Genomic DNA, 14,473 nt, shown 5'->3' with positions numbered 1-14,473 from the left:
GAATGTGTCGAGTCGGTATAGACATGTTTCATCACACATGAGTTGGAAGTCCTCTGATGACTGAGAGATTTGCTCTTAACGAGCGCAAGTAGACAGTGCTCTAAGACCTATACGTTTTATGAAATTAATACATACCTGACTACAAGAGGCCACAAACTGAACTGAAATGCTTCTGCTATGTAAATGATTTGCCAATAAGAAGATACTGTGGAGGGGATAGCGGCAAAGAGAACAGTGTTGCCACATAACACATTTAAAAAACCCTACAGGTCTCTCAGACCAGTGGTTTGTTTTAGAGGTTAATAAAGAAAATTCTGAGTTTCGAGCCAGAACTTATATGATTACCCCATGTATCGATCACCAAGCAAGATTCGTTTCAATGCTAGCATGCTTCCCTCCCTCCAATTGTTTTAACTATCGCATTATTTAAGGCAATGAATTCCTTCTGCTATCGGTAGAGTCAGAGTAAAACGTAAAATTTAGAAAATAACGTCAATCCAAAACAAGAAGAGTCTCACATAGATTGTTATTTTTGTAACTGTTCTGTCTCAGCCTAATCTCAATGGTTTTCAGTTACGCCCTTCCTTGATAAATTTATCCAGTTCCAATTGCATTGAGACTCATGTTGACTGGTGTAGTTTTTCTCTTGAGATATGGCTTACATCACTGGATTCTGTCATTTAACTGCTTCATCTGGGATTCATTCATGTCACCATTTGTAGTGATTGCTTGATATATCTCATTCCATTAATTTTGTGTTGAGACATTCATCGATTGCCTCAGTTTTTGTATCAACACATAAACGAATATTTGGCCTGTGCATCATCCCACTGGAATGAATGCAGGATATGCCTGCAAATTTGTCCATGGAACACAATACACTGACACAGTTATGTATTGGTTCATTATCTTTTAAAAAGAAACACTAGGAAGTTTCGTCTGTTTTGCAAATCATTCAATTTTATTGTTATATCATTAACCAGAACCCCGTACCATGTGTGATTCCAACAGTCTCTGCATATTTTCATAAATTCATAGAACGTCATGTCTGTTCCTACATGCACTTGATAAATGCGTTTTAACTTCATATTATCTTGTTTGAAAGCTATAATAAAGATTGGATTATCTATTAACAATTGCTTCAGAGTCCTGGAATATAGTTGGCTGAAATAGAAAATGTCAGCCCCCATATGACAGAAATATTTCTGTATTTGTTATTGGTTTTCCACAATAACATTGTCAAATATAAACACAGTGTTGGCCTTATTCTTTCCAGAGGCTGGGTATCATTGCTTTCACTAAATGTTATGTATGTTACATAGCCAGTGCCAGACAACATCACTTGTCATAGTTAATATTTGGACTGAAGTAATGTTTTTGAAGCTACGTACATATGCTCGAAGTGAATTCCATCAGGTTGTGTAAGCAATGGCAAAACAACATTTGTATTGTCTTAATCCAATGGACCGTCAAAGGGGAATAATGATCCATTCTGCTTATCTTCTTCTTCTGGTTTTCAATATCATTTCAAGTTTAGCCAGTTACTACTAAGTCTTCGTAATGAGATTGTATCATTCACTCAGCCATCCATGGTGATGACCGTATCTTTGCATTAGCATACAGGGTATTTTATAGAAAGAAAGTACATACATGAGATTCTTACAGTTTTTTATTTATAAATTCTTACATGATGTTGTATATACCTACATGCTTAAAGAAGAAAGTAGAAGAGCCAATGAAACTGTAACATCTGACTAAAATCGTGTAGGGTCCCCTGTGAGCATGCAGAAGTGCCACAGCACAACGTGGCATGGACTTGACTAATGTCTGAAGTAGTGCTAGAGGATATTGACATGATGAATCCAGCAGGGCTGTCCATAAATCCGTAAGTGTACGAGAGGATGGAGATCTCTTCTGAACAGCACGTTGCAAGGCATCCCAGATAAGCTCAATAATGTTCATGTCGGGGGAGTTTGGTGGCTAGGGGAAGTGTTTAAACGCAGACGTGTGTTCTGGGGTCGCTCTGCAGCAATTCTGGAGGTTTAAAGTGTCGCGTTGTCATTCTGGAATTGCCCAAGTCTGTCGGAATACACAATGGACATAAAAGTATGCAGGTTCAAGCACTATGGGACTTAACATCTGAGGTCATCAGTCCCCTAGACTTAGAACTACTTAAACCTAACTAATCTAAGGACATCACACAAATCCATGCCCGAGGCAGGATTCGAACCTGCGACCGTAGCAGCAGCGCGGTTCTGGACTGAAGCGCCTAGAACCGCTCGGTCACAGCGGCCTGGATGCAGGTGATCAGACGGGACGCTTACGTTCGTGTCACCTGTCAGAGTCGTATGTAGACGTATCAGAGACCCCATATCACTCCAACGGCACGCGCCCCAAACCATTACAGAGCCCCAATAGCTCGAACAGTCCCCTGCTGACATGCAGGATCTTTTTCCGGTCGCAGTGATGTCAGAGATTTGATGTTTTACCGGATTCCTGATGTTCACAGTTCACTCGTGAAATGGTCGTACGGGAAAATCTCCACTTCATCGCTGTCTCAGAGAAGCTGTGTCCCATCGCTCATGCGCCGACTATAAAACCACGTTCAAAATCACTTAAATCTTGATAACTTGCCATTGCAGCAGCAGTAACCGATCTAGCAACTGCGCCAGACACTTGTTGACTTATATCGGGGTTGCCGACCACGGCGCCGTATTCTGCTTGTTTACATATCTCTGTGTTTCTTTGCCGCTTCAGTGTTTTTCCACCTGTTGCTACATAGCATGTGTCATACAGTTCAGCGATGATTTCTTCTGAAGGATGCAAAATTTGGTGTCCTAACTCATCGTATTGGTTCATATTTTCTCATAGGGGCTGTAGAAATATGGGTGCCACCTTAGCCACTTTACTAGAATATCCTGGATCGCACAGCTGGCATGCATTAAATTTTTAGATGTTTGCTCTTGCAGATTAGTGCACTCTCTCGTTAGGAAGTTTAATCATTCTTGGGAAGTCCCCTGCTGAGATTGTATGCTCATTTAGTATCACTGAGGGAACATGACAGCAATTTAAACTGAAGTATCACAAAAGATGAAAGTGAGGATAACATGACTTTCGTATCATCACATTAAGCATTTTCGGAAGCCACCTCCAGGTAGAACTCACAATCTGATATAATGACCACATTGATGCCTTTACTATCATTGCTGTTTAATGTTGAATTAAACAGCACAATTTTCACATCAGATTCCTTTGATGGTTTTGCCTCGCCTGCATGAAGAAAAGAAAATGAGTTACATGCACACATGTATGACTACATTCTACAACCACCATCGCTGCTAATACTTGCTGGCTGCATTGCAGTGGAGGAGGAAAGCTGTCGCATTGTGCATTTGGACACTGTAAACCTTTGAGATTCCTTATGTGATTGGGAGAATACTTTTTTAGTTGCTCTTCGTATATAAAATTCGCAGCAGTGCTAGCAACCTTTTTGTTATGTAGCTGGTATAGATAATTAATGTGACTGAACCATCAAAATACGCAGTGACATGAATTATGTAGTATACTGCATTTACTCAGGTCTGAAGATAGACATTGTTGACCAAAATTAATAACTTGATTAATGAATGTTTGTTGTCTAAGACTGGATTTGTAATACAACAAAAAAATGTTTATCATCTCTGCATTCAAATATAAAAGGAGCATGCACACAGCTCCACAATCAGTTCATCGCTACTGCTTACATAGATACTGTGTAAAATCCCCTGCATGTGTAAGGTTGTTGAGACCCAGAAAACTAATCGTGGGTCAGCCACACCTTCAAGATCTAACCATTAAATTTTAATATGTGCAGCCTTAATGGGTAATAAGATTTTAACTCCATAACTGAAGGTCCTAAATTGGATATTTACACAAGGAAGGTGTCTAACAGAAACAATCTTTCAATTAACACATTAATTTATTTAAAAATACATTCACATCGAACAGATTATGAGACTGTGAATTGATTTACAAACTCCATACACGTAGATTCTAATTAATGGGTTTCTGTTGATTCATGGAGTTACGTGACTGAATGATAAAAGTATGCCCTCCTAATGGATGTATTGATCTGAACATGAATATCAAAGTTGATTAACAAACAAAAACAGTGACTGTAAACTTGCTGGTTAGTCGAGAAGCTCAAACATTCAGTACGGGAATGGGGGACCTAAAACAGGCAATCGTACAGGTGTCTCCAAGTGCGGACCAGGAAATGCCTTATGATGCCGATGCTGCTACTTATGCCCGCCATAATTATTCACGGACGGCCACGATCAACGGCGTTGTCGTACAAATATCTCTGCCGTAGAGCAGCCGAGGGTGTGTTGCTGCTGCTGCAAGTCCAGACCCCATTCATATCTTAGGATGTACGCTGATCTCCATCTCCAACGTAAGTGGCTGATATGCACAAGATGTACACAGCTCCATGTCTCCTCCGATCTGCTTCCCTTTGCGCGTAACCACCAACACCGCAAATTTTCACTGATTCCTGTACCCTGCTATCATTGCGGCGAAGCACTGCTTGTGCGCCAATAGCGAAAAATGCATACACCCTGGCTCAGTAGCGTTGATCCTTCCTTCACACAACATCCCGCCACGGGAATGCATCATGGTACAACGCAAAACACACGACAAATCGCCTTCTCACTTCTAAAAAATGGCATCTGCAACTCCGTTGCCGTGACGTCACCTTCTAATTCACCAATGACTCGTCTTCGTGCCCAGCACTACCCTTGCATCAGTGGTCCTCTGTATCTGGAAAGCACTCACCAAGGTGCCCATTATTTCGTGCAAACCATGTTTCTTTTGGAAACGGAGAGATGGTTATCCACAAAAAGTCCTCAGTAAACAGCTAACAGGGCGCTTGGTCACAGCTCCGCCACTGAGCGCGGCCCAGGTTATAAATACGCTATATCTAGCAACATCCTGACTCGCCCATGCTGTCCTGACTTCCACAAAGAAAGACACCTGAGGCTCCAGGCTTTGCAGACAGCAAACGATCGCTTTTTTCACAGCACTCTCTGCCCAATCTGTTTCAGATCGAATGTGCTGTGCTTGCTCATGCACACGAAAATCATCCAAAAAACAAGCAATCCCAGCACCATGTTGAATGAAAAGAAATAAACATAGAAAGAGTGCAGTATGTCTATTCACTGTAATTCGAGATTCTTTAAATGAAGACTATTATGTTCCTCCAACTGCCTAAGTGCCAAATTGAGTGAAAAAGACATGCAAAACTTTTTACCATCTCTCATAGCAGCCCTCTATCTATGAAAACATTATGCAGCAGGTAATCCACTTAAGTTAGGTAGACAGGCAATGGTAAACAAAATTTTGCTGCCAACTAACCGTCTCAAGTGGCATAAATATATGGTTTGCCCAGATCGCAAGCCTTATTATTGGCCATTAAAATCCTGCCCAGTAACTCTGTTAATCACCATGAGTAAATGATAATCAAAGGACACAGATATGCAATCTCATACACCCCCAAAGTACCAACGTTACGTTAGTTTATTGCTGAATTCGATGCTGTAGAAGGCAGATCCTTAAGAACTACGGAGTATACAATAGCAAATAAGGACTTGAGTACTGGCCGAACAATATGATGAATAAACTTCTCTCTCAGGTCAGAATCAACATTATATTATACTCTTTGAATCCCTTACTCTGTCTGATATTTAATATGAGTCCGTGCCCACTTGTTTTTTTGCATGATCAATATAATGTTGTAATCTCCCCACAGATAAACTCCGTAACCTACCAATAATAAAACGTCACTAATCTCTCAATTAAATTGTGGCTCACATATAATCTTTCAATAATTAACTGACTGTGAATCTAAACTGGTAAATTTGGACGTCAGGAGTGCTGTGTCATGGCCCTGAAAGAACACTCTGTTGAAAATTCTTACCTCAATGAACGCGTATATATCTGCTCCTATAAGAAATTTTTCTGGCACAGCCCAGTGCAATGCTGGCCACTAGATTTGTCATATACAAAAAGAAACAACTGATTTTTCTTTACGATAATCGGGATGACCACGGATTGCAGAAATTAGTAAATTCTTTAAATTCAAATGAATGAATGTCAAAAAGTTAATTTTATAAAAAACATTATTATTAAAAGATTTTTTTTAAAAGATTTACATGGGACATGATATAACAATAGTACAAATTTTGTTGTAACAAACTACATATGCGCGCGGCTGCTTTTACCTTATACTACATCGCTCAGGCACCGCCATCGCTCCCCACGACCGGTCCCACCGACTCCATACACCAGACTGCTAGCTACTACTTACTTCTACTGCCACAGCTCTTACTGCAGCTAACACTGCTCTCTGGTCTCAGATTCTCTTATAGCTTACATATCGCAGGCAGCGCGTGAGCAATCCATCGAAATTACATCTGCTCGAGAGCGCTAGCAATAAATTCCTTAGTCATGGACCTCTTCAATGTTGTGAACTGAGATTTCTTGTCTTTTCTCTGCTGTCGGACACGAAATGACGAATAGATGACTAATGAAATTGCTCGCATTAGGAGCCCACAATTACTTGAAATCAATAATGAAATGACATCAAACACAAATGGTACGAAATTAACGTGTTCATATATGAATGTTAAACATTGCTTATATGATCAAAAATGAAAGAGGTGTGTTTATTTTCATGTTGTTTACACAAGGCAAACAGAATTACAAAAACAGTCGATATGACTGGGTGTTGACACAACTCAGTTATTAAGGGGAAGTAGTGGGTGGGGGTGGGGGTGGGGGGACGAATCGTCTTGCCATTATTCCTTACCGTTCGTCGCGTACTACTGTCGGTGGCAGGCGCTGCGTCGGTACGGCGCGTCGCTTGGGGGCTGTGCGGCGCATCGGCTGCCATCAGCAATGGCAGCGTTACGGCGGGGCCCAGGTATGATCTCCGCATTGTCTGACAGATGTCGGTCGCGTGGCCGAAGCTGTGCTATCACGGCGTCGGAAGGCGGATGTTGGCGATGGGTGAAAGAGCATTCATGTCCTCTCGCTTCCGCGGTGTGTCCACTACTCCCCTACCTCGCTTCTCCTCCATCTCTCAGCTCAACTCCTCTTCGAAATATTCCTCCTTTCAGCGTTGTCATTGGCCGACAAAACTTGCAATCCAACACAATGACAGACAGCCGTTTCATTGCCACGCCTCTCCGTGCGCCGTGGAAATTCCCTATCTGGCGTGGGCGGGTGTGTGCCTAGTGAATTGGCATCTTTCTCACGATTGCACATTCTTACGATGGTTTCCTGCATTCCTAGGCTGTTGTGAGAGCAGCTACACAACACTTCTTTATAACGGCTCTCTCTGCAAGAGGCCTGGACAGGCTCATGTTTGTGCTTCACCTGCCGGCATCGTGATTTATAAGGAATGTCCTTACTGTCTTGAAAAACATCTTCTTAACAACGCTGACTTCTTTCACATGCCTTCCTGCGCCCATTCCCCACGCTTTGTGCACGCTCCTCGCTGTGCTCGTCGGGTGCTGGAATTGTCAGTGCATCCCTGCTTTCTAAGGCAGGCAAAATGAGTGCCGCTGCTCCGGAAGAACTCACATGCTGTCACGCATACATTCTTGGCGTTTAGTCCTAATGGCTACAGGCGTCCATCAGATCTCAGCATGCTTCTCATTGTCAGACTGGCCCTTCACAACTTGTCCCTCCTTGAGCGAGGTAAGTGCGTCTGTGGTGTGTGCTTGCAGGATGACTGCAGTATCTCCCTCCTCCTAGTCGGCCGCTGGCAGCGAGTTGGAGAAAGTGGCCGCGATAGGACATATTACAATGACCACGACTGTAAATCTACTAATAACCTATAGCTAACAGTGTCTACAGTATTTAAAAGCATTTTCAGACTAGAACATGGGAGTATGTATTGTGTGTTGTAAATATCGCCACTGTAAGGAGTGATTGATGCAAAACTATCTGACGCAATGAAAAACATCAAGTATTAATATATTACAACTGAATTTGTATATACCCAAGCTATCAAATCACTGAAGCAGCTAAATGAATGATGAAGGAAACCCTAAATAGAAGATGATCAGTAGTTTGGACTTAATAAATTAAATTGCAATGTCAGTGAGAATATGGTGTGAATTTTAGATTAGTGTGACAATGCCAATTAGACATGGAAGTGAGCCTTCTGTGTGATTGAGGAATTCTTAATCGTAAACATGTGTAGCTTCTAAAATCTGCAATGCACTGACAATATGAGCGATGTTAAATAGCAGAACAAAACATAAATATATGGCAGTAAACACTGAACGAGGCATTGACATCAGTACAAAGATTTAGATAATGCACGAAACTGAAATGGGCTTCATTTTGAGTTCTACTCTCTTCTGGGACTTCACATGTGAATTGAGGTTCACTTCTGTCCGAATGCATTGGGTGTCACTGAGGCACCAAGTACAGAGGGTGGGCATACAGATTAATTCGATGCAGCTATCTGCTCGTTGTTCACGGCGTGAGTGTGTCGCTTCTAGCAGATGCAGCAGTCAATAAGGTGGAGAGTAGGTGCGCCTCCCTCTCATCTTCCTTCGTAAAGTCTATAGAGGGGTTGACAGTGACACAGAGTGTGACGTCACCCCCCTCAACAATAATATGGCTAGCGTTCTCCCATTGTGACACTCTTCCCCAAGCCACATGTGTGTGTCCAGGAACAAGCAGTCGGATGTGTCTCCAAAGTTCTTGCTGATGTGACTGGTGCTGGTTGTAGTTGTCAACTGGACTGTACCTTGACAGTGTGTTGCTAAACCGCTAGATAGAGCTGAACAGGAATGCATTTTGGAATAACGTGGATATTCAGTGTGCTATCCAAAAGGTCCAATGGAAAATGTATGCTAATTTGTACTGAGTGTGTTGGTAGATAGTGTCAGGAAGGTCTAGCTGGGTGAACAGAAATGGTGGCTGTCGCTGGTTGTGTAGCACACTTCTGTATTATGGTACAGGCTGGCTAATGGATAATGGTCTCCAGCAGGAGAAAAATGTCAATTTATGCTATGGTGTTGTGGACATACTGCCAAGAGTCCTCTGAAGTACAAATTTACTTGTTATGGCCGTAATGCCAGCTGTACCCGTCCAGATGAGCCCTGTGGGCTCAGGAATCTCTTGTTGAAATAGGCTGCTGCATCGAAGAAGACTGCTACTCACCTTTGCTGTCATGCACCAGTCACCTGCAGTCATCTGATCCTCATCTCCTGGAACCCTGCCACTGCGGCCCAGCACCTGCCAAGTGCCACTGATGCAACTGCCACGGCGAAAATGTCTAGATGGATGCATCCTGGCCAACCTTGATCACATTGTCATTGTGGTCTTCAGTCCAGAGACTGGTCTGATGCAGCTCTCCAAGCTACTCTATCCTGTGCAAGCTTCTTCATCTCCGACCTACATCCTTCTGAATCTGTTTTGTGTATTCATGCCTTTGTCACCCTCTACGATTTTTACCATCCGTGCTTCCCTCCAATACTAAACTGGTGATCCCTTGATGCCTCAGAAAGTGTCCTAATAACCGATCCCCTCTTCTAGTCAAGTCGTGCCACAAATTCCTCTCCCCCCCCCCCCAAATCTATGCAGTACCTCCTCATTAGTTACGTGATCAACCCATCTAATCTTCAGCATTCTTCTGTAGCACCACATTTCGAAAGCTTCTATTCTCTTCCTGTCCGAACTATTTATCGTCCATGTTTCACCTCCATACATGGCTACACTCCATACAAATTCTTTTAGAAACGACTTCCTGACACTTAAATCTATACTCGATGTTAACAAATTTCTCTTCTTCAGAAATGCTTTCCTTGCCATTGCCAGTCTACATTTTATATCCTCTCTACTTCGACCATCATCAGTTACTTTGCTCCCCAAATAGCAAAACTCCTTTACTACTTTAAATGTTTCATTTCCTAATCTATTTCCCTCAGCATCACCCGACTTAATTCGACTACATTCCATTATCCTCGTTTTGCTTTTGTTGATGTTCATCTTATATCCTCCTTTCAAGACACTATCCATTCCGTTCAACTGCTCTTCCAAGTCCTTTGCTGTCTCTGACAGAATTACAATGTCATCGGCGAACCTCAACATTTTTATTTCTTCTCCATGGATTTTAATACCTACTCCGATTTTTCTTTTGTTTCCTTTACTGCTTGCTCAATATACAGATTGAATAACATCGGGGACAGGCTACAACCTTGTCTCACTCCCTTCCCAACCGCTGCTTCCCTTTCATGCCCCTCGAGTCTTATAACTGCCATCTGGTTTCAGTACAAATTGTAAATAGCCTTTCGCTCCCTACATTTTACCCCTGCCATCTTTAGAATTTGAGAGAGAGTATTCCAGTCAACATTGTCAAAAGCTTTCTCTAAGTCTACAAATGCTAGAAATGTAGGTTTGCCTTTCCTTAATATATTTTCTAAGATAAGTCGTAGGGTCAGTATTGCCTCACGTGTTCCAACATTTCTGCGGAATCCAAACTGATCTTCCCTGAGGTCGGCTTCTACCAGTTTTTCCATTCGTCTGTAAAGAATTCGCGTTAGTATTTTGCAGCTGTGACTTATTAAACTGATAGTTCAGTAATTTACACACCTGTCAAAACTTGTTTTCTTTGGGATTGGAATTATTATATTCTTCTTGAAGTCTGAGGGTGTTTCGCCTGTATGGCTGGTGTGTCGTACAGTTTAATCATCATTTTATATATTTTTTCTCCCCCTTTTCGTTATTGTGACTGGCTAGTAGCGCCGCTGATGGCAAAATGGCCTAGTCGTTCATCGTATGATGCTATCCTGAGGGGAATAATGGGTTAAACTCTTGTTAGTATATTCCCATTTCCAACACGCCAGTGGTGGGGCAAACAGAGCCTGCACCTACATTGCATTGTTGCCAAATTAATTCAAGATGGCGGATCCAAGATTGCGGCGATAGATGTGACAATGTCACCGTGATGTCATGGCTGGAAGTTCAAATTTTGGTGGGGAAAATAGGTCAACTGGGCTACCTCCACTAACCTAACCCCCTCTCCTCTTCCCTCCCTTCCCCTTCTCAGGAAAATGGCAGGAAGCTCAAATTTCGGTAGGAAAAAGGTTCAAATGGTTCAAATGGCTCTGAGCACTATGGGACTTAACATCTATGGTCATCAGTCCCCTAGAACTTAGAACTACTTAACCCTAACTAACCTAAGGACATCACACAACACCCAGCCATCACGAGGCAGAGAACATCCCTGACCCCACCGGGAATCGAACCCGGGAACCCGGGCGTGGGAAGCGAGAACGCTACCGCATGACCACGAGATGTGGGCAGGAAAAAGGTCACTTGTGCTACCTCCACTAATCTAAGCCATCCAACCAGCAGCTCTTCCCTAGAATAGGTGGGAAAACAACTCACCCTGCGCTGGGCTGCTGGATAGTATGGATGTAAGTCTTTATTTTGAAGGAATGTTTATTTAAACAATTTATGTTGTCATAGGCAGTAGCTCAATCCAGTGTGTTCACCATGAGGTCTGGAGTCCAACTGACCTAGTACACAGTACTGCCACCAGAGGGCACAGTCATCCCTCCTGTGATGTAGTCCAAGATTGCTCTGTCTGGGGAAAAATGACAGAAAAAGGACTCAGTCTGTGTCCAGCTGCTGAGGGGGGGGGGGGGGGGGGAGGAAGGAGTGTACTTTATTTATTTTCAGTGGGAAGTTGGAAAAATTTATTTAGGGACAGATTTCACATAGTTTATTTATTACACTGATACAAAACACTCGCCCTGGCGTGGTTGAGCTCACGGTAAATACCCTACACACCTGCAAACTACTTATAAATCATCGAAATAATGCAGTACACTGATGTACAGACACATAAACAAAATTGGCAAAATAATACATGAATAAAGCTATGCAAACATGCTCACTAATTTTAAACCGTCGAAGTAATGCAGTGTACAGCCTACAGACCTGCAAACTATTCGTAAATCACCGAAATAATGCAGTACTCTGACGTGCACACACGAAAACAATCCATAAATTGTCAAAGTAATGCGTGTATAATGCTCTGCAAACACGCTCACTAATTTTAAACTGTCGAAATAATGCTTTGCACAGTCCACAGATCTGCAGACTACTCGTAAATTACCGAAATAACACAGTACATTGACATAAAGACATGCAAACAACTCTTAAATTGTCAAAATAATGTCTGTAAAACGCTCTGCCAACGCTCTCACTAATTATAAACTGTCGAAATAATACATTGCACAGCCCACAGACCTGTTCACAAAATAATGAAACAGACATGATCACTACTCGTAAAACTGTCACAAAATAATGAATGTGTAACACTATGCAAACATGCTCACATCGCTTAAACAGCTGAAAATAATGCAGGGCACAAATACTCATTGCACGTAAAAAACGCTTTCGAATTATCGATAAGAAATTCGACCATGAAATATCAGCGAACTGTTCCCTACTGTGGCCCTAACAAATGCACACTGAGGTGGCTCAAGCACATTGCTCTCACATGCAAGATGCATCTGACCGCATGCGTTTACCATTGCTGATGTATAGCATTTGTACTTGTGGTCCAGTGAAGACCTAACTGCTGAGTGAGAGATGTTTGTCTAGCTACCTACCATCGCAAGCACAACTATAAGATTGTCAGTGCTATACTGATGTTAATGGTCGCTTTTTTGTTGTAGGAGCTCTCATGATGTCTCAGCTTGTCTGCATGGAAATTCTTGTCCTAACAGGACCTGTTCCCGAAAATAGCCCAGAATAACACCGAATGCATTCTTTGTAGCGATCCAAATGGGACAGCTCGTCCCATATGCGAGATGCCTCTGGCTGTGTGCATGTTTATCTGCCCAGTGTGGCTGATGCATCACAGCAAGAGATGTTCGCTTAGCGTGGCTGGAATTTTCGATGTCCTACTGGTCTGGAGACATCCTAATGCCACAATGGTCGACAAGGGACAGCATGCCGCCAGAGCTGGATGATCTGTTTCAACTTGTCTCTAGAACTTTCCATAGAGACATTGCCCCCCCCCCCCCCAATCTTGTTCAAACCAGTCTGTAGATGCTCCTTCGTCCCAGCACAAAGGATGTCTTGTGAATGAATGGAGTATTCTGATTGGATCTTGCTGACATTACCCATCAAACTGCTGCTGCTGGTGGTGCGGGAACACTGACCACCATTTTTTCTGCAGATGAGAATTTCATCAGCAAAACTATTTTGTACAGATCGCCGTATTGCACTGACACTTAAACCCTGCAAAAGTGGTCTACAGATCATCAAATACGAAAAGACATTTGCTCAATTACACTGCTCTACCACTGAGAATGGAAGCTTGAATACTACAGAATGAACCTGATATCCAAAGCATCTATATATCACCACATACTGTATCGATGTAGTAAACACACAATTCGTATCCTGCGCCAATCAATGAAAACTAAAATACAACTAGTAGAAGTTGCGCTCCAATCTTTGAACTGCACAGTAGTTTGTAGTACTGAGCACTGGTGTAGAGACATAGAAATCCAACATGTAGTATTATCACTGTATGAAAGGGAAAACTCTTACTGCAGAACTACTTCAAGTGGCGGAGGATCATGCATTTATATGAGAAAGGGAACACAGTTCAAATCAAGATATGACCTCAGTGCAGTAAATGAAGAAAAACACTTTGAAATATCAGCTATTGAAATAAGAGGTCTTGATATCACCAAGAAATTAATCATTTTGTGTATGTATAGATCTCCTAGTGGTAGTGTGGACACTTTTTTCAATAAGTTAACAGAAGTTCTAGATAAAGCCTCACTTACAAAGGTCAACATAATTCTATGTAGGGACATTAACATCAACACAAATGTCATAAATGAATCCAGCAGCACCTTTATAAACATCCTTCAAAGTTTTGGCATCTCCATATTGGTCAATAGTGCAACAAGGGTTACTACAACGACTTCATCAGTAATTGACCCTGTGGCCACAAATACGGACAGGGAAAAATGTGATGTAGCTATAAAATATCTCGGACTATCAGACCATCTCTGTCAAATAACAACAGTAAAATGAGGCATCGAATCATTCCCTAAACTGCAAGCCTGGTCACCGTCATCTGCCAGTGTGTGTGGTGCCAACATTAAAATTCAGAGGCGGTGCTGTTATGTGTGGTCGTGTTTTTCATGGAGGGGGCTTGCACCCCTTGTTGTTTTGCGTGGCACTATCACACCACAGGCCTACATTGATGTTTTAAGCACCTTCTTGCTTCCCACTGTTGAAGAGCAGTTCGGGGATGGCGACTGCATCTTTGAAAACGATCGAGCACCTGTTCATAATGCACGGCCTGTGGCGGAGTGGTTACACGACAATAACTTCACTGTAATGGACTGGCTTGCATAGAGTCCTGACCTGAATCCTACAGAAA

The sequence above is a fragment of the Schistocerca serialis genome, chromosome 2 (assembly GCF_023864345.2).
Source record: "Schistocerca serialis cubense isolate TAMUIC-IGC-003099 chromosome 2, iqSchSeri2.2, whole genome shotgun sequence".
Lineage (NCBI taxonomy): Eukaryota > Metazoa > Arthropoda > Insecta > Orthoptera > Acrididae > Schistocerca > Schistocerca serialis.
This window is presented reverse-complemented; position numbering follows the sequence as displayed.